At 47.9% G+C, this 27,009-nt stretch overlaps 1 protein-coding gene across 1 annotated transcript in view; it reads right to left on the bottom strand.

Moving 5' to 3' along the window:
* The window catches only part of LOC146200516 (dual oxidase maturation factor 1-like), an 84,166-nt gene extending 57,367 nt beyond the window's left edge, over nt 1-26,799 (bottom strand). The window contains exon 1 of the mRNA XM_084595544.1: nt 26,542-26,799. The gene's annotated coding sequence lies outside the window, so the exon portion shown is untranslated. The remainder of the gene's footprint in view (nt 1-26,541) is intronic.
* Nucleotides 26,800-27,009: the final 210 nt, after the last annotated feature.

Here is a 27,009-nt window from a genome sequence, read left to right as displayed (position 1 = left end):
CGAGGCGGCGACGCCGCAGACTGCCATGAAGGAGGCGCTACTAGCGGCGCTACCATAGGTTGCACGCTACCTTAGCGAAGAATGACTCACGGCCGTACCAGCGGGCACCGCCGAAATACTTATTGTAGCTCAAGCCTCGCGGCAAATTTGAACTCTGCACGAATTTACTACAAGAGGCCTCAAAGAACTTAGCAGTTCAACGAAAGATCGTGGCACCCTAAAAACGCTTTGGTGGGCGGCACTCTATCGTAATTTTGGAAACGTGTGGAAATTGCTCTGAAGCGGATACTGGGTTGTTGCGATTGTGCTTCACTTGAAAACGCGGCCTGCAGGAATTTTTGTTCGCGCATAAAAGCGGTACGCAGGTAAAACAGACTAATTTCTTTCCTAACCTCCCATGTCAGGAAAATACGTAGTGAGTTGCACAACTTGGGTTTGATCGGCATGCTCCGAAACTTAAACCCCTTACGTCACCACGAGAAAACACGAAGAAAGCGCCTAGCAACGCCAATCTTAATGTGTTACCGCGATAATTAATTCTTCGTTCACACCAGCCGGGCATGCGTGAAGGCAAGTTGCTTACTTCAGAGTAAAATGCGACACATGTCGGCCGACGCGAACAGCGAAATCGCGATCCCGATATACGATCGAAAGGACACTACGCGCGGTGTGGAACGTGTTTCGCTGTCGGAGTTTTCCACAAACTGCTGCTGCCGAAGGTCACCTCTTATCCAATTGGCAGAGGCAGGGCCTCTTTTTGGCGCGGTCGCGATGATGGCGGCAAGCTGACCTTACTCTGCTAGCAGGAAACTCAGCGCGCGCGCGTTGCACCGAAACCTGTCAGCGAAATGTTCGTGCATGCCGCTATCCAAAAGGTGGAGGCCGATTACGGCCACGGTGGAAGTTTCCTTTGCTCACTTGGGCTACCGGCAGCTTTTGCATACGTAATGTTTTATGCGAACAGAAGCGACTTGTTTTAGTGCCATGTAGACACAATGGTAATAGCAAGGACCTCCAAGAATGCTTTCGCCCCTCCTCACGAGCAGTTTGTTGGCTACATCAGATACGTCGCCAGCACAATACTTAAATAAACAAGTACTAATTAGATTAGTTCGCAAGGAAAGTGACAAAAAAATAGTTTGTAGCCCAATGGCTGCACGACTGTGAAAGCCGCCACTGCGACCTTAGGTAAAGAGAACCAAACATGAACCGTGCCGTGTCGTGTCGATAGCAGTGCAGCAACGCACAGCCTACCGAAAAGAGCAAGCATTAAATGGGCGATCCTGCTTTCTGCTCTTGCATGCTACTCGAGTTACTCGAGGTATAAGCTTGGCTGCTGAAGCCATACATAGCGGTTGTGAGGAGTCTGTGGTAGCATTCCGTAAGGAGCCCTTACTCATTTTAGTGGATCAAGGGCATCAGACGAGCAGGGCGACCAGCCTCATCGCTCGCACCGTTTGAACCATTGATATTACCATGCAGTACTTATTTTCTGTAGTTACAAAGTTAACGGTCTGGTCGCTTTCCACAGACGCTTGAACCATGGCTTCGTCACACAAAAAGTGTGACAAGTCTGAGAAGACGAACTAAATTGGAAATGATAAATAGATAATGGATTTTAATAGAACACTGGCCCGATCTATGACAAAAGAGCCTAGGCGAGGAATGTTTGCTGAGAAACGCGGTACCTTGAGAAGTGGTCGAAGCTACTGGTTGCAACAGGTTGAAGGCGTGCAGTAGACCAAATGCAGTGCCATCTTACCGAACTTGGAGTCCCTATACATAAAGGCTGGTGACATGGCTGTGCATGGTGTCAAGCGTTGATTCTCCATACCGACCTTCATTAACGGGGCATTGATACAACGAGATGGCGCTGAAGGCTATGTGACTTCCCACACACAGAAACTATGTTAACAAGCGTTGAGGTGCCGGCTAGCTGGTAATACATTTTGGAATAACAGCGCGAAAGACGAGGACGAAGATAGAAGGACACAAACACAGCGCTGACTGACAACTGATTTAATTCCAGAAGTTGGCAAGCATATATACATGGCTTGATGCGCGACAGAAAAACAGATAAAACAGATGCAATACGCATGCCGAAATCAAAGCCAATTATCTCTTTTTACGCATTGCCAGGAACGCAAGCTCTCTGTCCGATAACGCAAGGGAAGGAGTGCTAATGCATCGGTCCCCAAGCTCCAAAATTCTTTCGGCTTCAATAATTTCTCTTGTGGTGCGGTCTTTATTTTTCTGGTAAGATTTGCATTTATCGAAAAGAGGTTTACATTCTGTTTTACGTTGCTTAGTGCATGTGAGGCAGTGAAGAGGCAGGTTACGCTCCTTGGAATTTTCCACATCCTTTTTATGTTCTCCTAATCTTTTATTAAGGCATCGCCCCGTTTGCCCTACATAAACTTTCCCACATGACAGAGGAATCTCGTAAACTAGTTCCTCAGTACATTCAACAAATCTGTTCTTATGTTTAGTTTTGCAAGCACCAGTTGGCTCGGTCACAGGATGACTGACGCGACTGAGCATTGACAGCTTACACGGAGCTGAGAAGGCTACTCGTACCTGAGAACGTTGTGCGATCTTTTTTAGATTATGCGACAGGGTATGAATGTACGGGATTACAACTGTCTTTTTCTGCTTGTTCAAGTCATCAGGTTGTTGGTTATTTTTGTTTTTCCGTTCCTGCCTTAGCAAGCCTTCAGCAACGGAAACCAGCATATGGATCGGGTAGCCAACGGCCGCTAATCTAGATGATTGCTGGGCGAAACTAAAGTCAGTGAGGTGCTCACAGGATTTTTTTAGGGCATTCTTAAAACAAGAGGTAACTACGGCTCTTTTTACCAGCTTAGAATGAGCCGAATGAACCTGCAGTAGTGGCTTCTTAGAACGGGATTCATACGCCCAACACACATGATTATCAGAAAATATAATTTTTAAGTCTAAAAACCGAATTGTCCCACCTTCTGGAAGTTCGTGAGTCAAAGTTAATGGATTAAGACACTTACTAAAAATGGTGAGTGTATTAAAAACATCATGCTCGTAAAATCCAGAGCTGATGTCTGAAACCAGTAAAAAGTCGTCTACAAATCTAAAAACTTTTTAAAGTTTTTAGATAGACGACTTTAGCACTCCGATTAGCACTCCTTCCCTTGCGTTATCGGACAAAGAGCTTGCGTTCCTGGCAATGCGTAAAAAGAGATAATTGGCTTTGGTTTCGGCATGCGCATTGCATCTGTTTTATCTGTTTTTCTGTCGCGCATCAAGCCATGTATATATGCTTGCCAACTTCTGGAATTAAATCAGTTGTCAGTCAGCGCTGTGTTTGTGTCCTTCTATCTTCGTCCTCGTCCTTCGCGCTGTTATTCCAAAAAGAAACTATGTGTACGCCCAAGCTTCGCCTCAAGAGTAGACGAGCGCCTTAATTTATTTATTTAATTATTTATTTATTTATTTATTTATTTATTTATTTATTTATTTATTTATTTATTTATTTATTTATTTATTGCGCTGAGTTTGCCACACGGCATAAAAGGTGGTGGTAGAGTCACAGAAATGTGTGGAGTGCAGCCATGTGCAAGAAGTCACATAAACTGCGTGCATAATTGTTTGTTATCCATAAGTGGAAATGAGAGTCATTAGTCGGTGAAAGTCCAGCTTTTTGTAGAATGGTCTTTCGCATATGGGAAGTTCCTGGGCATGTCCATATAAGATGCCGGCAGTGGTGTCGCCAGCGGGTCCTTTGCAGTATGGACATTTGTCGGGAACTAGAATTGTAGGACTTTGCCACTGGTGTCGAAAGGCGGGTGTAAGGGCCACTCCGACTCTCAACCGTCGCAGAGATACCTCCTCCACCCTTGTTAATTTGGGGGGAAGGGGGTATACGTACACGGGGGAATTAGAGCACGTGTACGCTGCCTGAGGGATGCAGATGATGTCAAATGGGTCAGAAGTGGTTCCGGTGGCAAGGAATTATGAATAGGTTGCGACACATCTGCTGCATGAGGAAGCACGTCTGCTGCAATGGTATTCAAATTTGTGTTGTCTTGAACCCAGTGAATGATTATAGTCACTGCGTGGGTAGCGGTGACAAGCAGCTTGTATAGTCTGTGCGACCCTAAGAGTGCCATGGACTTTCTTTAAATGCTTTAGGGCTTCTTTAGAGTGAGTCATTATGTGTACTTGTTTAAACGTAGGGACGGCAGGTAACGCTTCTATGGCGTTTAAGATAGCTTGCAGCTCGAAGGCAAGAGTTGATTTGGTATCGGTACGTTCGAGGGGTTTACAGGTGAGGGTGGGTTGAGCAAGTGAACCACCTGTTAAAGTTACGGCTGCATCTGTGTAAATAATTCAGTCATCAGATGTTGCGCAAGGAGTTATTGGGAATGATGATAAGAACTGCGACTTCTTGGTGAGTAGAGGCTCATTAGAATTAAGGTGGTAGTAGTCCCATGGCGGTGGCTGGTTCCCTAATTTAGGACGAAGGGAAACTTTTCTTTCTCTGTTTGTCTGTCTTTGGGCAGTTAATTCTGCCAACGTGTTAAGGTGAGCGTACTCCTGGAGTAGACAGATAGGAGTTGATCGAGGCAGTCCAGTAACGACTTGTATGGCCTCGTGGTTGAGTGCCTCGAGTGTAAAACATTGCCTTTTTGTCAGTTTTTGAAACTGTGCCTGGTATAGAAGCCGTGGTTGAAAGACAGCACGAACAAGTCGGCGAGCGGTATCTGATCGAACACCACCAGAACGATTTGCTATTCTTCGAATTAGTCCAAACGTGTTCACGGCACTTTTGCGCACATCTGATAACCAAACTGTGACTTTTCCTGAAGAATGTACATGGAGGCCCAACACCTTGGTATATTCCACTTCAGGGAGGGGTGTATTGTCAATTGTCAACGCGAATGGATTAGCTTTGAAAGTTCTGCGGCCGGCCTTATTGACCACATAGACATAGCATGCTTTGGTGAGGTTGAGGGATAGGCCTGTGTTGTTGAGAAATTCTTGAAGGAGATTTATGGCATTTTGCAGTGAGTCTTGTTGCAACTGGACCGAGCGCTTTGTAGACCACATAGTAATATCATCTGCGCAGGCTAGCGCTTTAATATGAGGAAGTGAGGAAAGTGCATGTATCAGAGGAATAAGTGCAATATTAAACAAAGTTGGGGCTAAAACTGAGCCCTGCGGTACTCCACGATTAAAAATGAAATGTCCTGTTGGTTTTCCACTTACAAGGATAGCAAACGTATGGTGGGAGGGGAACGCGTGAATTACACGACAAAGCTGTAAGAGCATTCCAAGTGATGACATAGAATTGAGGATGGTTGTGTGGAGGATGCTTTCGTAGGCTTTCGTGATATATGTTACTACGACTGTGCGGACGAGACGGTTGTGAGATGAGCAAATATTACTTCACTAGCAAAATGTTGAAGACCATCTTCAGATCCGTACCCAGGCCGAAAGCCAATCTGTGAAGACGAATATTTGAGATGATGGTCCAGCCACCAGGATATTCGAGTGGCAAGTAGCTTTTCGTACAGCCTACAGATAGTTGGGGTAAGAAAAATCGAGCGTAGAGCACCAAGAGTTGTGGGTGGTTTTCCAGGCTTTTGCATGGGAACTACTACAGAACGTTTCCAATCTGGTGGCACTTCACTGGAAATCTAGATTTCATTGAAAATTCTGAGAAGTGAAGTCAATGATTCACCTTCTAGATTGCGGAATAGTGTATAAGTCACACCATCATGACCGGGTGTGGTGTTTGGGCGGACGTCTTCAATCGCAACGAATAGCTCAGCCATGGTGAAAGAGCTCCTGGTGTTATCTTATGGGTGATGGTTGGCGAGACTGAGTGGAACCGGTGCAGGTTGGTAGTCATAATCGGGGAAGAACTGAAGAGCTGCTTGCTTGGCAAATTCTTGCAGTGAAAGAAGCAGGGCTATTCGAATACTCTCGGCGTAGTCGTTAACTCAGGGTGTTCATTCCATTGAATGAAACACACGCCATAGGTGGCGGTTTCCGATCGGAGTACCTAATTGAGAACACCAGTCTGTCCAACGTTTGTGTAGAAGGTGCTTAGAATACCGACGGGCTTTAGCGCTTAGTTTATGAAGTTCTGCTATGGCAATATTATTGGACGGATGCTGACTGACGTATACCTCCATTATCTTGCGCCGTGCCCAGAGGTTAGAGAGGTGAAGGTCACTATTTAGTTGGTCTTCGTTGATGGTTGAAGACGCAGTGTGCTGATTAAGAACTTGCACGAAAGAAGAAAGTGCCGAATCAGGAGTTATCGAAGCGTCTTTAACAACGCCTTTTAATTCCCCAAAAATCTTTACATATATTTTTGTTTAAGTTGGTTTTTGGAGATATTAAGGCGCGGTATCTCACTTCCCAGTGGATGCCTACAGTTATCAGCGGTGTATATATGTCGTCGGTTCGAGTCCCTATCACAAACTAGCCTGCAGACTGACTGGCAGATGGATGCTAAGTGGCACGCGAGATGGTATGACACCACCCCGAGCGCTGCAGAAAGTATGTACTACCTGTGCTCCACAGCGTCTACGAAATCACATGCGTATTGTTTCTGTCCGACACCGTTTTTTGCAATTTGTTTGACGGCCACGGCAATGGCTTCTGGCCTAACGAGCTGTGCACGCTTCGCGTACTACAAAACACCAAAACGCTGAACGCGTTTTGTTTCCAGCAGTTCAGTTGCCAATAGTTGTCGTTATTCTCACGTAATGGCTACCGTTACGCGGCATGCCGGTTTTTCTTTAAGCGCGCCAGAACGCGGCGAGCCTAGCAGGTGCCCTGGACGTGGTAAACCGCACGCCGCGATGACGCACACCTAGATCGCGGGCGCCCCGTGCGCGCCCGTGCTCAGCCACCCGGCGGAACCGTGTCAAGTTTAGCGCCCCTTAGCGCCGAAGGCGCATGTAGCCTCGCACGCCTCGTAGCCACGCCGCACGTAGGCAGGGGACGAGGGCAGCGGAAAAATAACCCCAAGAGTATCGTGACGGAGAGTGCCCTGGGGTGCTGCATAGTAGCCCAAATTTGTGCACCGCAACGCGCACTCTTCCTGCAGGCCTACTCTCAGCATTGAACATAAAATAATCGCTTGAAATTAAGAGACCGCAGTGGCTGCTGCTGAACTGTGCGAGTTACTGCGACGTTGCAGCTAGAGTGGAAAAAGACAAGGGGCAGCGACAAAAAGCAAAAGACGGGATAGCCCGCTAGTCTTCCACAGACGTTTATTGCACACGGAAAGAACACAAAAAAATCAGCAGACTGCATTAGCGCATGCTAAGGAAATTCGGGCAGGGGAGAGAGTGGCTCCAAAATCTAACTCAGTTCTTTCTCAATTCTGGGCGTTCTAGAGAAAGCACTGAAAAGTGCTCTTTTAATGCTCTGAAAACTTGAGCCTGCGTTCGCAGATATGGCCAATATGTGTTTGTGCAGTCCTTGTGCTTAATTGTTGCCAAGGGGTCGTAATTGGCAGGCAGTTAGAAATCACGTCGACCACTTTGCCGACGTTTGCCCGGTCCTCGGACTCTGGCAGGTAGTATATAGTTGCCAAGCGCTAGCTAAGGCAAAAATAGGCTAAAATAACACCCTTTCTAGCCGCGAATGTCTTTCAAACCTGCGGCAGCCGGTTTCTGCTACACTGGCCACATAAAGGAGATACCACGTCATTGCCGCTGCCGATAATAACGCGTCTTTAACTGCCGCTCTCTCGCGCTGTGCCGTCTTCCTAAACAACTTCCATCTGTGTGCGATGGACCCAAAATACGCCCCTGTCAGACTGCCCTAAGCTGAGTTAGGCGGCCTAAAAAAATTAAGAGTCCGCTACCAATAACGTCACTACTCACCGATTTCGCATACCTTTATCTGAAGCAGTCTTTTATCTGAAAATCGGGCTTTGAACAGAAACCGAAACTGAAGTGAAAAACGAGGTGCTACCGGACCTTATTCACATTTGACCTGGCAACGTTAAATTATCCGACGTTTTCTAGTCTCTGTGATCTCGAAACAACAGTCAATCTGCCTTGTGTCCCCAGAGCACGTACATTGTCCACCACCAGCTGTAGTCTCCCCAAAAGTATCGGGCATCTGGACGGCCAAAATATTTGACAGCACCCATTTATTTTCGTATTCAAGAAGCTTTGCCCAATGTTCGACACTGCAGACGGGCAAAGGCGGAGCATAGCCTCTGTCAACCGAAAACCAGTCCGTATACTTTGCAAAATCTGCGTAGCAGTTGGACAGCCTTTTCGCTGCTCCAGAACGCATACAGGTTAATGCCGCAGCAACAGGATAGTGGCCTACGCTTCTCTAATTACACATGTATACATTAGCATTCTGTCGTAAGATAGCAGTTTGCGTTTCCCGCAACGGTGGCTCAGTGATTAGCGCGTTCGACTTCAGAAGCGTGTTCAGCCCCAGCTGCGGCAGCCGCTTTTCAATTGGGGCGAAATAGCAAGGCGCCCGTAAATTGCGCGTTTTAAATATGTATATGAGCGCACGTCAAATGGCCCCTGCTCGTCTGAATTTCCGAAACCCTTCACTGAGGGATTCTTCATTGTCCGATTGACTTTGGGACGTTCCACATTTTAAATCAAACCGAGCAACAGTATGTGCAATATCACGCGACATACACTAAAACCTCCGTTTGTTCCAAACCCCGTCTAGAGTCCTTTGCCTGGCCTAGAAGTATTAACACTTCCGAGTTTCTAGAGTAACATCTCATAGGTCAAGAGAATTTAAATTGTCTTTAGGCTATTCTTTATACAGCCAACCATCGGACACATACAGCGACTATCAATTACACTGCACAAAATGTGTTAATCGCTTTCGTTCAAAGCGTGGCATGAGACTTCACGTGAACGTCCGGGTGGTTTTGAAATTCCCGCACTAGGCCATGTGCCTACGACGTCATGACCCTGCCAACCAATTAAGATTCCTGCGACCGGACGCCGAACGCCGGTGGGGCAGCGAGCGCCGGATTTCCTGCTGAACGAGGGACTCAGAGCTGTCACTGTTAAAAAAAAAAATTGAAATCAAATAGATATGGAAGCAGTGCCACAAGAAACTCAGCAGCGTGTTAAATCTGTCGAAATATGAAGAAAATGGAATGAATTAAACACAAAATAAAAGTAATATCTCCACTAGGAATTCGTTGCCGCTCTGCTCACCGCAGCTTTTTACAGGCATATTTACTAGGCTTCAAAAAGCTATTGACTCCCAGCTAAACAGGCGTAATGAGAATGATTTCACGCCCCATTCTACGTATAATTAATAAAGTACCCAACGGATTTTTTTTTTTTTTTTCACTTTGCCACGGACTGAGGATTTCATTTACTCTAATCGGACTAGAACGGTTACGGCGTTCACCATCCCGCATGGTTTGGTTGCTGTAAAAGAAATAGAAACGAAAAACTTATTTGAGGGAGGAGGTGAAAATAGAATAAAGAACTCCGGTTGTTCGCTTGCGGCCCCATCAATGTGCTTCCGCGACCCAGGGACAGAAGAGACTGCGAGCACTAAGCATGGTTAATTGCCAGTTTCCAAACAGCTTCCTCGGCACTGTGTGCATTACGGAGGCGGAGATGGTCTCTGTGCTGACACTGTACACCGTCTTACAACGATCACTACAGCTTATACTGGCTCTTACAACTTTTTGAAGGTTGTCCTGAGCAATCCCTAGGCTTCAAAGGGTTTGGTAAGCTAAAGCGGAGCCGCTACGCGTCCTTCTCTTCTGTCTTCATTACTTACAGCACCAGACGGCTCGAATATTCAAACGCATTTTGCATTCGGCGGACCAGCGCGCGCCTACAAGGGAGGCTGTGCCGCTTGTCGCACTGTCGTCCTGGTTGGCGAAGCTAAAGCCAAAAGTGTCTACTTGCCAGAAACGGCTGCGTTGCACATAACCAGAGGAGAAGAAATGGATCGTGGACAGCGGCACTGCAGTGCTGTGGGGCCCGCTTGACGACCTTTATGCTCTGGCATCGCAACGACGTGGCATGTTTCGACGCCGCGAGCAGACATGAGACGCAGAAAACGTCAATGAGCTCCCAGGTCCGCTGTTATGAAGCCAAGACAGCCGTAACGACGTAAACGAGATAATCCTATCCCCCGCAATGAAGCTGCAACATTGGAGCCAGTATGAAACACAGTAGTCTTCCAGCGCATTTAAGGTTGGCACACCGTGCGAAACTCTTGTTCCCGGTGACTTTTTAAAGCACTGAACAGTAAGCAAGGGTTGGTGTACAGAGAAGAGGGCTACTGTGTTCGTAAATGTCTCGGTACTCTTAAGCAGCCGATTTACCCTCGGATGCACGCTCAGTTCGGGCCTTAATTGTGTCGTGGTTTAAAACAAAGTCTGTGTTATATATCTATCTTGGTGTTGTAAGCCGAGTACAGTTAGAAAATATTTGCCCGCGTTCTTTCTTGTCCACTTGTTTCCAAGCGCCATACCAACACCGGAGGTTAGTGGAAAGCTTTCGAAAAGTCTTGGCTACCTGGTGTACAGTACACACCACGAACTTTTAATATTCACTCGGTTTTGTGTACTCGAGCGCGCGATTTACAAAGACGTCCAAGTCTTATCGAAAGAGGAGGTTGCTGCGCCTCCCAACATGAGTATGCGCGTGGGACGCCATTATCCCCCAAAGCCACACCAGTATGCGGGTATGCAGCCATGATGGCGATTTACGCACATTCGCAAAATATTGTTATTTCTGCGCCTGCACTTCGTCTTCGTTTCTGTTCCCGCTTTACGGCGGAAACGATTGATAGCAGGAAAACGCTTGTTTTCGGAATTGCCATTATACAGGACGCAAGAAAAGTGTCAGAATTAAAGCGTAAAGTATTCTGCTTCGGATACTTTCATTTATTTTCATTTTAGTCGATGCGTGATTCTGGCAGCACTTGCAATTCTAGCGGACCGTTTTCCTGCGTATGTAGGTGTTATGGTGCATATTTTCTTAGGAAGCCAAAGTTGTTCCTAACGTTTTGTTCGCATACATTTAAACTGCTCAGACGCAAGCGCCAAGTGAACGTTGCACTACATTTTGTAACCCGACAAGAAATAAACAAGGCACGCACGAATTTTATCGATCTCCTCGCGAGAATTAGCTGGGTCGCATGCAGTGTCCAAGCGGGCTCTGCCGCTCTGCCAGTGCCTGGTGGTCGTGTATCAGTGATGAATCTAAAAGGTGACCGAACCAGCAGCGAACTCATCCGACCGGCTACTGGGGAACGTTTCTGGATAGATGGGCTGGCTGTAGAGATATTCTGGCGACCACTTCTCCAACTTACCGCATGTGCGATAGAGTGCAGTGATGAACACATGTTGATGACTCTTTCTACGGCAGTCTGACGAAAACACCACACGCACAAATAACCTTTCAACGACTCAACCGCGAAGCATGGCCATCTCTTTGCTGCGTCTTTCTGTTGCAGCTCCTTTGCTCTATATGTTCAGAGCGTTGCTGGAGAGTTATACTAAATCAAGCTTGCAATGTTAGCCGCAAGAAATATTCGAATAGTAGAACAGCCTTCTTTTCGTGTATACCTTTAAACACATGTGTCTTCGTGCCGTTCCGGTAATTTTGAACATACATGTCAAAGCTCCTGGTTTGTCGGAATAATGAGACTATAGTGCACAGTAACGCTGTAAAGCGGAGGCGCTGAAATAGGCGTTCCCAGCCGCCGAAAACAGAAAATAAAACGTGACCTTGTAATCTCCACTAACCACCCAAGCATGGTATAACCCACCACATTGTCACGCGTGGTCCATCAGTCGCAGCTCGACGCAGCGCTTTATTCTCTTGTGCCTTCTCGTCCCTTCTTTCTACCTGCGCTGTTATTGAAGTCATGATTAACTAACTAGCCCAACGAGCATCAATCGTCCGCGCCGCCTCTGCGGTGAGCTTCTGGCGATTGCTAAACGGGAATCCAACCACATCTTCCAGCTGGGTATTATTCAGCCTTCGTCCAGCACTTGGGCTGAGCCGCTCCATCTGGTGCCCAAAAAAGAACCTGGTGACTGGCGTCCGTGCGGCGACTGCTCTCAGCGCTCACACGATCCACGACAGCTATCCCCTTCCACACATCCAAAAGTTGACTGGACACCTGGAGGAATGGAAGATCTTTAGTAAAGTGGACCGTTTAAAAGCGTGCCATCAAATCTCTGTTGAACCGGCTGATATCCAGAAGACTGCCATCATTACACCCTCCGGCCTGCTTGAGCACGCTCCGCGCATCACTTCAGCGATAAATCTCTGGAAAGTTTGAGCTCGTGTGCATGCCCTTTGGGCTACGCAACGCAGCTCAAACTTTCCAGAAATTTATCGCTGAAGTGATGCGCAGACGCCCGGTTGCGTTTTCCTACATCAACGACATCCCCGTCGCGAGTCGTACTCCACAAGATCACGAGCGTCATCTCGGGAACTCTTTCAACGTCTCAGAAAATTTGGCTTGGTCGTCAACGCCCAGAATTGTGTTTCGGGCTCCTCTGAGCATGAGCTCCTAGCCCACCACATCTCGACACAAGGAATTCGTTCATTGCCTTCTCACATCCAAGTTGTTAAAGACTTCCCAGCACCCACTACCCTACGCAAGCTCCGCGAGTTCCTGGACATAGTGAATTTTTCCCAACGCTTTATCCCGCACTTTGCCGAGCTTCTTCACCCCCTGATCAACATTCTTAGCACATTCAAATCTTCCTCCTCCGCGCTTTCCTGGTCTTTTGAAGCTCAGACTGATTTCACGGCTGCAAAACAAGCCCTCGCCGATTCGTTCCTTCTCGTCCGCCCTTAGACTTCCGCGCCCACTCGTATCGTGGTGGATGCTTCCAGCGTGGCCATTGCTGTTGTTCTCCAGTAGAAAATCGGCTCCGTGTAGCACACACTGGGTTTCTTCTGTCGGAAGCGCCAACCTGGCGAGGCTCGCTACAGCGTATTTTGCTGTGCGCTGCTCGCCATCTACTCCAAAATTCAACATTACCGCCACTTCTTGGAGGGCCAGCCATTCTACGTTCTTACGGATAATAAGCCTCTGGCGTATGTGTTCCGTACGAACTCTTCCGATTACGTTGCCCGCGAACTTCATCAGCTGGCCTACATATCGGAATTCACCACAGATATTCGGAACATCATAGGCATCGACAATGAGGCGGCTAATGCCCTTTCACGCATTACCTCCATCGACGTGTCTACATAAGCTGTGAACTGAGAATGTCTAGCCGAGGCGCAGCTAGGAGACCCTGTGCTTCAGGCCCTGCGTGATCCCCCCGGCCGTGCCCTCCGTCTGCACTCGTGCCTCATCCGCTTGTGACAGGACTACTCTGGTGCAACATGTAATCTGCTCTATCGCGTCTATTCATCCCGGAGGCCTTTCGTCGTACCATTTTTCATTCACTTCACGACATGTGCCATCCCAGCATAAGAGCCACACAGCGCCTCGTCACCCAGCGGTATGTCTATCCGAACGTTAACACCGACGTTCGCCGGTGGGCCCGGCCAGCTCGTGCCTTGCTTGCTAGTCCGCCAAAGTGAACCGCCATATTAAATACTCCACCCCAGTCTTTCCTGCCACCTGATTGTCGTTTTGACCACGTTCATCTTGACTTGGTTGGACCGCTACCTCCCTCTAATGGCTGCCGGTACATTGTGACGATGATCGACCGCTTCACTCATTGGTCCGAAGCAGTGTCCATCTGGAGATTACAGCGGAAACAGTTGCCAAAGCCTTCGTTTCAGCATGGGCTTCCCGCTTCGGCGGCCCGGCATTGTTACCACGGATCACGGCTGCCAGCTAGAATGCGCCCTCATCACTACCCTCACCCGTCTGCTCGGCACTAAACACTGCCGCACCACAACATACCATTCCTGTGCCATGGTCGAGCGGCTCCATCGTCAGCTCAAGACTGCCCTCACTGCTTGCCTTGATCGTGAGCATTGGGCTGACCACCTTTCTACGGCGCTTCTCGGCCTACGCGCCGTTATTCGTTGTGACCATAACTGTTCGACGGCCGAACTCGTCCACAGTGCACCCTGGCGGCTTCCCGGAGTTCTTTCGGCTCCCTCCTTCCAGCCATTGCAGTATCTTCAACGCCTTCAGGGCTGCATTCAACACTTTAGACCAGTCCCGCCTCGATCAACTAACCGTCAGGTATTCGTGCACCCGGACCTTGCGTCCTCGACGCACGTTTTTCTAAGGCAAGACGTGGTATCTTACCCACCATACGACGGCCCGTACCGTGTCCTCAACAAGACGACAAAGTTGGCTATTATCCTGGCTGGCTTGCTGGCTTATCTGCCGACCTGCCTGCCGCGTGGCACCCTATCCCTGCCCCGTCGGCACGTACATTTCACCGTTCCGTCTGGGTGGGGGCCCTGCAGCGCACAGCGACGCTGTAAAGCTGAGGCGCTAAGATCGGCGTTAAAAGCCAGCGAAAGAAGAAAAAAAAAGTTGAACGGCGCGTGCATGGTGCGCACGCACGGCAGTCTGTTCGATTTGAGACGCCTGCCACGCTTGTCGTTCTGTTTGGGTGCTCCGCTGCGACCCCGTAAATTCCCTATAAGACCTTCTCATACTGCACGAGGTCGTAAAAGAAATGTGACGACTTGTACTTCCCGGACACCTGTGAGCCACAATAAATATGCTTCCTACAGCGCCTGCGTCGCAGTGGCCGCTGCAAAGTAATCGTGACGAAATTCCGAAACTTTATCCTTCACAGCAGCGTAAAGGTGCGCTTTGCTTTCTTCACAGCCGCCGCCGCGAGTGCGTGCTTTTGTCTTCCCCCGAGTACGGAGGTGCCGCGATGACCTACCTACTGCCATTTCATTGCGCCATTTCGCTGCGCAGCAGTATGAAAGTATGCCCTTGCAGCAGCGAAATGAAACTGGGTATATGCTTTCGCGCATTATGCGACTCAAACTCATGCACGATTCGAAGACGGTCGGCTCATTGTCAGTTATCGATCTCTACAATGCCATATAAGCAGCTCGCAAAGCAGAAATCTTGACCTTCACATGAAGAGCGACGCTGCTGCTGCTGCTGCTGCTGCTGCTGCTGCTGCTGCTGCTGCTGCTGCTGCTGCTGTTGCTGCTGCTTATCAGCGACCTTGTCACACAGTTTTTTACTTGTTTCGTGGACCAGGATTACAAAAGGCCATAATTTTATACGCAATGACATGAAGGTTGATTACTTACAGCGATGCAGAGTAACAGGGCGCGGAGATGATATGGCGTCGTTCGTCCCACCGTGCGTCTGTCATTTAACGGGGAATTAAGCTTTAGTTCATGAAAGCTGGACAGGGCGGCCTAGTCTTTTCGCTATTAAAACATTGCTCTCAGTCTAGTCTTTGTCATTACCGAATGGACGAAGAACACCACAGAGTGTGCTCTCTAAAAAAATTGTACCCTGAAGGGTGCACTGCAGTGTCTCTAACTCACATCATGGCACCCCTGAAAGTTAGTGCAAAGCATGCCTGTACCACCACACCTTGGGGTGCGAGAGTTACGGCAGCACAGGACTGGTTAGCAGCTTCACAGCTTGACGATTACTATTCAGCGGCTCGAGTAACAAATAGTTTATAAAATGCCTGTCGTGTTTCTGGTGCGTGCATCCAAAGCGGAAGTGGACATTTAATACGAAAAACTACTTACTCCCTTCACAATACGCACTAGAATTACGGCGCCTTCATCTAGAATTACATTGCTCAGATGCAGTTTTCCCGGCATGTCTTGCCTCAGTACCCAGTAGAGTTGCATAGGTATATATGATGTTCACATGATGCTCACGCCATCATTTTGAAAGCGCCATTTTGAAAAAAAAAACATCAATCAGGAAAAACAAAATATGCCCATAGCGGGACAAGCCTGCATGCACTGTCGTACAGTACACGATGCTGTCAGTGGAAAACATGCGGGTAGTTTGCAGGGATGCGCCTAAGCCTCCTTGCGTGCAGAAATGCGAACGCAGCGAGAGTTCCTGGCCTATAAAACTGAGAGTTGAGCTAGTTGGTGCATCATTTTTTTAAAATACACAGCGCAACAAACATAGGACAAGCGAGTAGAAGGAAGCAGCGCTGACTATCAACTGTATGATTTATTGTAAAAACACGAATATATACAAAAATGTTCTGACAACAAAGCGCGCATGTTCGCTGATAAAACAATATTTCAATTTAACCAGTTTCGTCAAGATATGAGATTTCTCGGGGATGATGTTAACAGATGGGGTGCTCACGCATGTGTCAGAATTCTTGTGAATAAAATAGGCCTCTTTTAATTCTCGTGTTGATTTCTCCCTGCGTTTGTACAACAGTGTAGTTTTTTTGAACAGGCGAGTGCAAGGAGGGTGCAAAGGGGGCTTTTGAATACATTCCTTGTGGTGTAGTGCCAGGTTCGATGACGGGGTTTTTTCTAGGGAGTTTTTATGTTCTCTTAGCCTTGTGTTAAGACACATTCCTGATTGCCCAATGTAATCTTTGCCGCAAGTAAAAGGCACTCTGTACACTACTCCTTCTGTGCACGGAAGAAAAGCTACATTATGTTTTACCTGGCATCCCCCACGGCCTGCAGATCATTTTTTGTCATTTATTTTTTGGTCTACCTTAGCGCAAATGCTGCCAAGTTTTATGGGCGCAGAAAACATGACCTGTACTCCATACCTATGTCCAACTTGCCGTAGGCGATGCGAAATTCCATGCACATACGGTATGACAGCAATATTTTTCTTTTTACGGGGTGTCTCAGGATCCTCTCGTATTCTAGAGGCCTTTACGTTTTTCAGGACCTTGTTGCAAGCAAGCAAGATTACGTCGTCGGGGAAGCCTGCTGACCTGAATCTGTGTATCTGATCTTTGAAGCTATGCTTGATGGCATGGTCGCAGGATTTGACAGTTGCTGACCCTATGCATGACACAGCTATGCTCCAATTAACGAATTTCGAATGGCCAGATTTAAAATTGAGAAAATGCTTCTTAGATTTTGGTGCAAACGCCCAGCAGACGTGAATTAGCCCTAAATTCAACCTTAAATCCAGAAAGGAAAGATAGTTTAACAAAACTTCCTGTGTTTCCTGTGCGCTTCATCTTTAGTCAAGCAAGAAAGGAAAGAAAATCACAAGACGGGGTTTCGAATGTCAAGTTCAGGCCATTTCCGCAGTATTGAAAATTTCTAGAATGTCTTCGACGCACTTTTGAAAGGTCATACACTTCTACAAACAGAAGGCAATCGTCCACGTATCTGAAACCTTTTTTTTTTTTTTTACAAAGGGAGCCACATTATTATTAATGGCTTTGTCAACATTATTTAGATAAATTTTACTTAAAATTGTTGCCACACTCGACCAAATGCACACGCCTGCTTTTTCTAAATACAATTCACCCTCAAACAGAAAAAAGGTGGATTGCAGGTATAATGACAACAGTTCCAGAAAAGATGCCACAAAAATGCCAACATTGCGAATAAAGTTTTGCTCGTCATTGTCATTCGTTATACATTTTTTGAACCCAAACCAAGAGATGCTCATGCGGAAGCGAATAGTATAGGTCTTGAACGTCTATGCTGAAGGCTTTACAGGAGCCTGGGTTGTGACACGACAGATAATCGACAAGAACGGTGGAATCCGACAATCGAAAAGGATCCTCTATTGTCAGCATGCCAAAACGCTGCTGCAAAAACTTTGACACCGCATATCGCCATGTGTTTCTCTCAGTAACAATGCATCGAAATGGAATGTCCGGCTTATGCGTCTTAGCGGCAAAAAATATTTCTAAAGAGTTGACTTTTGCACTTTTTACTGAAGAATACAAGCGTTCCAGTTCCTGACTGCTCAGTAACTGTAAAGCCTTTGTCTTATTCCTGTTTACCGTGGCATTTACACGCTTGAAATTCTTGTTGATGGCTACTCTCGATTTTTCCTTGAACGTGTCATCTGGCATATTCACGAAAAACCCTTTTTTATCGGACAGAAGGGCCCTCAGTTTTTGAGACGCCAGAAAGTTAACCACGGGACCTATTTTCATTACGTGCTCCTTCTGTGTTTCCATGTTTTTCCATGTTTTTCCGACTTGTACACACCTTTACTTTTACTTTAATTGCGTTGCTTTTATTCTGTTTTACATGGCTAATCTGATTTCTATATCAATTTTCTTGTTATTAACTTTCATTTCTCCGCATTTTAGTTCTGTGTTTGTGTTTGTGATTTTTATTATTTTTTTTGCTTTCTTTTCCATTCCATTTTTTTTACTTACGAATTTACGTTACTTATCAAACAAGCAGTCATCTTTTTCTCCTTTTCCTCAACACCCTCGGGCATCCTTACGCCAGACAAAGAGAGTTATGGACACGTTAGCACGAAGTGGTTAATAAATAAATAAAAGGTCAGCGTGGAGTAGTGGTTAGCGCTCTCGCGACGGACACAGGAGATCGAGTTTTGATTTCTGGAGCTGTCAGATGTTTCTTTTTGTATTAGTAATAAATCTCAGTACAATGTGCAGATGCCCTGTCCACACACGATATCTACAGCTCGCTGTGGCATGCTCTGATTACGTCACTTTTCCGCCTATATTAGGGAAGGAAGGCTTTCGCCTTAGTGAAGGTTCGAGCTTGTTCTTTCGTGAAGGTTCGAGCTTGAGCTCCCAAACGGAGCCAAGGTCCTTAACAGTTCAGCTAAAACAATTCAGCTGTCCACCAAATCATGGGGTGAAAACCGCTGTCCCGGCTGCAAGTTTGGAGTCTACAGGTACTCTTCGGCCGGAAAGCTCGATACCTAGATATGTATCAAAAGAAAGCTTGATGAAAATGGAAAGCTTTTAAAGAAGTGTTAGAGCACCGTAAACCCTCACAAACGTTTCCGACGCGCTGTGCTTCTACATCCTTGCAGCCGTTCACAATTTATAGGTTGCGTGGTGTATTAATGATGTTGACGTCTTTTGTGCACCATTAAGGGTGCCCTCAGCATTTCTGCGTCCAGACGGTGCATCTGTTTTGTTGTGCAGGGCAGAACAGTACACAGATTCAATATCGTTGTTATTACTTCTTATTCAAAGATACTGTGAGGGCACAAAGAATGCCAAATCATTTCCCCCTGCCCAGACATATTTCGCAGAAAATATCAGAAGGAAGCTAACCTGAAAATTGACGGGAATTTCAAACCTTAAAACATGCAGTTTGCAACACCGTAGCGGGCACAATGAGGCAGTGTACGAGGCAAAATTACACACCTCCCTAAAGTTAACTTAATGCTCGTCATTGCAATGAATGCGCGGAAGTTCCCTTCTCAAAATTCGCGTGGAATATCCATTGGAATATCATCCATGCTAAAGCCAGTGCGCTTCGTGTTGCGGTTCCAGCCCCATTTTATGACACACTACATCGTGCTTGAGACGCGGGAGCCAGCTGTTATTTTTCAAGGAGAACCTGCTGCCGATATTCGCCGCACATAACGCTCGCGGGCATCCGAGTCTTTGTGCGTAGAGAGCAGAAAAAAACGAAACAGAAAGAGGCGCGCCTGTTGATGGATGCGCCTCTTGATCGTAGGTTTGCCTGAGCACCCAAGGTCGGCGAGAAAGCCCGCGGCGCTGCAGCACGTCCTGTGCAAATGCTGCTGAGAATGAGTGCAAGGACGTTAATTAGGCGCGGCGCTAGTCCAAGTATTTTTGCTACGCTTCCTCTGCTTGTCATGTTCCGTTCAGGCAATGGAAATGCTAGGAAAAGTCTCAAGCAACTCTTCGCCAAGAGCTCGATGTCTACAATGCGAGGTCTCTGCCACAGAGCTATGGTGTAATGGAACGACGCGAAGTCTGGAGCCTGCCGTAAACGCAAGCGATTTGCAGATTGCTAAGTAAACAATGCCGGAGCAACAATTGCTACGATGGGAATAGTCAATTACGCATCGATTTAAAAGCGATGTACCGATTTTAGTGTTTGGCGAACATGCACGCACACTGTCTTCTACTGTCCGCGTACGCGCTCTATCCGTTCCAAATCCGCTGCCCTGAGCAGATTAAAATACATACGATGTCTAGTGGAGTCTACCAATCTCATCTTCAGTGTTCGCTTAAATTGTTCCTGTGTATGCCCCTCAACGTTGAATCTCTGTTGTAGGAATATGAGCTTTAATTTGCACGAGGCAGCGCCACGCACGCATGCAGTAAAGAAAGATGTCCTCAAATTTTCGACATCACTGGACTGAGCGTGCAGGGCGCCCCTGGACTGCGTAATTAGGCCGCTTTCGCTCTGTCTGAATGTCTCCTAGATTTACAGATATAAGATCCCAATCATATAAATAATGACCAGCTCCCGTATTCTGGGTAACGCCATGACCGCCGCTGTGTACATTCATTGCTTAGGTGTGAACATCAATGTATAAAGTGATTGTTAACCCAAGCATTAGGAAGGAGGCTAATAGAAAACTGCGCACGAGTATGATATGTCGATTACATGCTGCCACCAACAAGCTTACCAGGCAAGTTATGTACGTGTTCCTTGAAGCAAGTCGAGCAGCATTAAAAAGCATGTATGCATGGATGTTCGCACTCCATGACCTTCAGGGAGCTCCTTTGCATTCATAGCCATCAGTGAATACCGCGAAGAGATATATATATATATATACACACAAATGAAAGAAGCCAACAGACGGCGAGACCACAGAAAGTGTATTGGTTGCTATTAACTGGAATTCATACTGTAATGATTTTAAGGGGAAAGGTAATTAACTACAAAGTAGAAGGAAAACCAACGCGCCGATGGTGGGAACCGAACTCTTGACCTCTGAGTGCTCCGGTGCTCTTGACATCCGGTGCTCTTACCAACTCAGCTACATCGACGGCTGTCCAACCTTCAACACTCTTCGGTATTCATTTCGCGTATAACCGAACATTGAGAATGTTCATCACCGCCACTCTCATCCATAGCGGTGGACACACACACACACACACACACACACACACACACACACACACACACACACACACACACACACACACACACACACACACACACACACACACACACACACACACACACACACACACACACACACACACACACACACACACACACACACACACACACACACACACACACACACACACGCACGCACGCTCACACACACACACACACACACACACACGCACGCACACGCACATACACACGCACAAACGCACGCATATATATATACGTTAACGAGATGACACACGGTAGAAAAACGGTCTATACTTTATTTCGACGTTTCAGCCAGGGTCCGGCGTCTGTGTCAGGGCATGCGGCATTCCTTGAAAAGCTCGGACCCCGGTCGAAACGTCGGAATAGGGTAGACCGTCTCCTCTAGCGTGTGTCCTACGACTGTACGGGGTGAAGATATTGTGCACACAGTTTATCTTTTAGGACAGAAATAAGTGTGAGTCTGTCTCGTGTCCGGCACAAATGTCTGATGACTAAACCCCTTCGGAGCTAGAAGTAGAATTAAGGAAACGTTAGAACTGGCGGTCAAGTAATAGAAAAAAAAATCTGCAGAATCGCCGCTAGCACGAGAGGAGACCAAGGAGCCTGTGATGGCGCTTCAAACGACATGCATCCCACGATGCCATTGTCGTTGCCAATGTCATATCGTTACAGTGGTGACAAAGGTGTTTATTTTCAAGTGGTCATTTCGTTGCGAGTAAAGTAGCCGTTGTGAAACTGGGGGCTTTTGAGCACAGAACACGATAGCGAGAACGCGAAAGTATTTTGTCGCATCAACTGGCCATGCATGTCGGCTGACGGCCAGCCCCCAACGGTGGCTCCAGTACTGCCGCTCAGAATTCCCTGCTGTGAAGGTCTATCAGAATGTGTATCAAAATCCTTGCTATGCCACTCTCAGCATGTTGAAGCCGGTTAATAATTACGCCTTCGTCACAGTCGTGGAGAATGTGCGGGTTGTGACTGCGAAGGCGCGAGTCCGTGGGTGGGTGGAGGAGTTCCTAGTTCCGGACCCATGCGGCTCGGTCGAAAGAAGTGAACCGCGACCTGAATATCGGCGGCTGGACCACTTACTTCTTCACGGCCGTCGCAATGCGCCGAGTCAAGTACCTCGGCGTCAACGCGTGCCGAGCACTGTAGCGAGCGACCTTCTATGTCCCAGAGACGCGAATACCGATGCTCGTCGCGGAGCTGTAAACAACTTCGAAGACGAGGAAAGAGGGCGAGGAGCAGAACTTCCTGCTGTAACATACCTATAAAAGATCGGGACCCGGCTCTGGTTGCCCCACCGGCACAGATATATATACTCCTTACGAGTACGTGTAGAGCGGAGAAGCGCGGTGATTGCCAATTGCGGCATCAGTATGCAGGAGTGTGAGCGCGCCACTGGGATGACGCATGACAGCAGCTGTTAACCAAGAAAAGCAGAGTACACTCGAAGGGGGCGCGGGACGCTCCCGCAAACATGCACCGGCCGCCGCGCGTCCTCGTCAGCCAGCGTCACCGGGTTCACGGCTGTCCGTACTGTCCCAGGTGCTCTGGCATGCAGAAAACAACACGGAGTGCCAGCCTTGCATAACAGGCGTGGAGCCATCCCACGCGACACAGGTGCTGTGGCCTGGATCGATCGATGATCACAACGCGTGATGTATAGTATGCAGCATGCTTGGCTGTTCATACTTTTCATTCATCCGCATTTTTCGGAGATATCTAAATCGTTTGAAACGCCGATGACTAAAAAAAATAGGAAAAGAGTACGCAAATCAAATACGTTTTCCCTCTTTGTAGCAAGGAATTCTATAAGTTGCAAAAGAAAAGCCAATGAGATCGAAATGGTAAATTAATGATCAATCCTTATAGATAAAAAAGCAGTGACTGTGGCTCCGCATGTCAGAGACGAAATCCACTCGCTTCATTTCTTAATTTATACTAGTGAGGGCGACCTCGTTTACGAATGTCCGCTCGTGAAAGAAAACGTAAAGCTAGGCGACTCTCGGGGCTTCTTATGGAGCCGCAATGAATTCATTTCATTTATATGGGCTTTAACCTCGCATGTTTATTAACGCGATAGCGTTAAGGGCTCCGTAGCGCAGAAAAGTCGGTGTCGTCGTCGGCGGCCGTCGTCCCGCGTCGTCCGGCGTTGGCCGTGAGCGAAAAATACTAGAAGCATTAATAAATAAAAACGAGTAGCAAATATCGTCGACCTGAGGAATCGAAGGAGGGCATCCGGGGTGCGAGACAAGCACGCTAACCACTCTGCCACGCTAGCTAAATGGTTTAAAATAGACAAAGGCGCGTCTATTGATTGCGGTGTTGTCTCAGAAATGTCCCTTAGAGAAGTGTATTGTGGAGTATAATAATAATTATGAGCATGTAAATTACAGAATAACAGAACACGCAGTTAAGCGAGTGGCAAATTACTTTTCCGCTGTACTTCCTCTTCGCTTGGCGTGCACGTAGCGCCATCATGCGTGTGGCGCACGGAATAAGATAGACAGGGCATGACCTCCGAGATCTTCATCGCGCCGACGAACTACGACTGCAACTTGAGGCCCGCACGTTTCGGCAAGGTGGCTGGCAGCGCTTCTACGCCCCGGAAGAATTAATAAATAACAATGTGTAACTTTGGACAGGTTACCGAGTGTTGTATCATGGGAACTACGTCTTTGTGTCACTTAAAAGCGCAACAAGAAAATGAGCAGACGGTGTGAACGGGGCGCGATAACTCTATCGCGTTCCAATCTTAAAGGCGAAGCTTAACCGTCCTCCAATTTTTCGCCTGTTCTGTCTTCTTGCTAACGTTATCTAGAGACATGCACACTAAATAAAGCTCAAGTTCTGAACTGTTGTTGCTTACCGATGCAAAACCAGGGCCCGCTTGCACAAAACAATCTTAAGACTGTCTTAGCTAAGTCCAGACTTAACTGGAGTCTAAAGAATAGGCCACTAGCATGGCCGCTTAAGACTGGAGTCAAGACTGGGCTTTAATCCTGACTTGAATAAGTCGCTTGTATGATTACGACTCTAGTGCTGTCTTGGTTAAGACACAAGGACGCCAGGTGTCTAAGTAGAGAAATTAGGGAAATACAGGGATGCGCTGGCACTGTCCCTGCTGTAAGATGTACACATTCCGTCAATTTTGCGTTGTGTAAAATCCGTGCCATTGCTTTTTGCGGCTTAAGATTGTGTTACGAGGAAAAATGCCCCAAGTGGTTGCTGAGGCCGTTCTGGGAAGCCACTCTGGTGAACATGAACCCGAAGCGTTCGACGTTCGGAACACGAGCCGTCTTAAATAAGCTTGGTCTTTCTAAAGACACCATTTAAGTTTGGACTTAGCTCGGACTTTATCGTGCAAGCCGGCCCAGCATTTCTATAAACACTCCTCCAGAGCCGCTGATCATTTAATTCAAGCTTTCTGTCCAGAAACAGTTTTTGCACTGATGCTGCGCTAAATTACGCTCTTTTTCCCAAGGTTTCTGCGCACTCCAGGCTCTACGTTAAGCGCGAGCAAAGACGCCAAGATTGACGACTAGGATAACAGCGAAAGGCTGAAGCGCTTCATCACAGGATTGTAAATATTTCGGGAGCATGGATATTCAGCGTGCTTTCTCGAACCAGCATAGCTCGACTGCGGCGCAGTGTTGCTCTGCGATGTTGTTCCGTGAACGGATTTGACAGCACTTTCTCTGTCGTGCAGGGCTGCGCTTTTGAATGTGTGGCACTGTGACCCAGCATGACAACACCTGCCAAGCATACTCTACCAAGAATCACATCTGTGCCCGTTAGGCTTGGTTAGCTTCTAAGAAACGCGGAATATGATTCAAAACACCAAATCGCCCAAAAGATGCTTTTGATGATTCATTTGTAATGACCGGGCCAAATAATCGTGATTTTCACGTGACAACGGCAAGCGTATCGGTGCATGCCACAGGCGCGCGTAATTAAACCACGAGGCCACAACGTGTCATTCGCGCGACTATGTCCTTTGAGTTGACCCTGAGCTGAGAGTTCTTCGCCGATTGGTTGCGGGCGAATTCCTTGGCAGATGCAAAACAAAGCTCGTGGATGACTCCTTCCGAGAAGCGCCGGAGGGTCGTCGTCCCGAAGGTGTTCGGCGCAGCGGGGCGCGCGAAAAGCACCGTTCCGCCGAGTTCCTGCCACGTCTTTTCCGCTTCTCCTCCAGCGGCGGTTACCTTGTCGGCGTGACGTTTCGCGTTGGCGTGAGGCCAGAGCGGGCCCGTCGGCTCACCCAGTTATCGCCAGGAGGCCCGCAGAACGGGTCGCCTTCGCACGAAGGCTATCCGCCCAAAGTCACGGAGACGAAACGATCGCGCTCACGCCCGCTGGTAACGCGGCCCTCCGGATGGCTGGCAGCCGCGGACATTCCTTTTCAGCCTGGGGAGGGGCTGAAGAAGCTTGCGCAAAGCATCGATTGGAGTCGTCCGCGTGTCGTTGCCGAAGCGCGCCCGGAACGAGCACGGCGGGCGCGAGAAAAAAAAAAAAGAAAAAAAAAAAGGCGATGCATGACCAGATAGGCGGGCATTAGGACACCCAGAGCACACATGGATATCTCCTCCTCCGTACATGTGTGGCGTAGCCTCCGCAGTTCGCGAGGTGTACAAAGTGACTTTCGCATCGGTAATGTTACTTGTACCGACAGAGAACCGTGGCACGCGCGCTAGTCGTGAACGTTTTACAAATGATACGTTTTGGATATATTTCACCGTAGCGGGATAGACATTAGAGTACAAAAACTTTAAAAATTCTATTCTTCGTTCGCGTAACACTCACCGCCTGAACAGTCTTGTCATTTTCCTAAAACAACGTTGTTGTTTCTTCCGTTGTTACGCCTGCGGAAAACGCTGTTGGTGCCACATCGCAACCAGATGAGCGGTGGAACCTGAATGCCTGGAGCCTAGAGCGTGATGGAATGCCCAAGATTGCGTTGCTTAGAGATGCTGTATTCGATCAGTATTTCGTTGCATATGGCTATAGCGCTACTTGCGGCGTCAAAAACACTACCGCATGCTTTACCCAGGCATATTTGAACAGTAATCCCATTTCAGTCGTTCGAAACTTTAAACACAAACTTCAGCGAATGTCCCGTCGGGAGATTTGACGCGTAGCTGGTTGCGCGGTATAAACTACATCAAATCAGGATATGAGAGGAGCGTTCGAGCAAAACCGAATCACGGATCCCCAATAGCTCGCTAGGCAAGTGTCGAATTAGGCAGAAAAGTGAAAGATATTTCGGTGTTGCTAGAGATACGAAATGGTTGCGTGGAATAATCTATAACAAATATGGGAGGAGTGCTCGAGGATATCCGAATCGTATATACAGAAGAGCTCTCTGCCAGGAAGGCAGATGTCGAATTGGACAGGCTAACGAAAATATTTCTGACTGATAGCAAGGCAAACTGTGGCGTCACATTCAGTTCACGCAAAAATGCAGCGCTGTTGGCACATGGTTTACATTTAAACTACCGTATCCCACTTTGCCATGGTACTTACGTATACGCTCATCTCTAGAGGTTCTCAAACGATCGTAACTTACCGAATCAAGGAGGCACGTCAAGTGAAGGTACTCTGCAGCTCAGAAGTGACCAGCCCAAAAAATCCTGTGTTGGTTTCTTGATCGTTCACAGAGTGAATGGCGGTCCATGTAACGGTGCTGGAGCAGTGGATATCCCTGATCTCACTCGGGTAGGACAACACGGCGGCGGCGACTCGTCTTCTCGTTCACCCACTACCGGCGCACGGCGGCAGCACGCGCGTCCGACTGCAGCACGCGCCTGACGCCATTTCGCTTTCGTTGTACGCCAACCGGAATCGCGCGCACATTCGTGACGTCGCGCTGCGGCGTCGGCCAAGCGAGGGCGCTAGGCGCAGTCCGGGCCGTCGTTGTGTCGGAAATCCCCGCGGCGCACGTGTTCCTCCGGCGAATTTCGCGCCGAGGCAGCGCGGGAAGATCACGGCGCGACCTACCCCGACTGACGGCGCGGGTTTCTCCCGCGCCTCTTCC

This window comes from Amblyomma maculatum, chromosome 2 (genome assembly GCF_055883805.1).
Source record: "Amblyomma maculatum isolate TAMU_Amacu chromosome 2, ASM5588380v1, whole genome shotgun sequence".
NCBI lineage: Eukaryota > Metazoa > Arthropoda > Arachnida > Ixodida > Ixodidae > Amblyomma > Amblyomma maculatum.
Note: the sequence above shows the minus strand (reverse complement) of the source record. Positions and strands in the feature narration are given on the sequence as shown.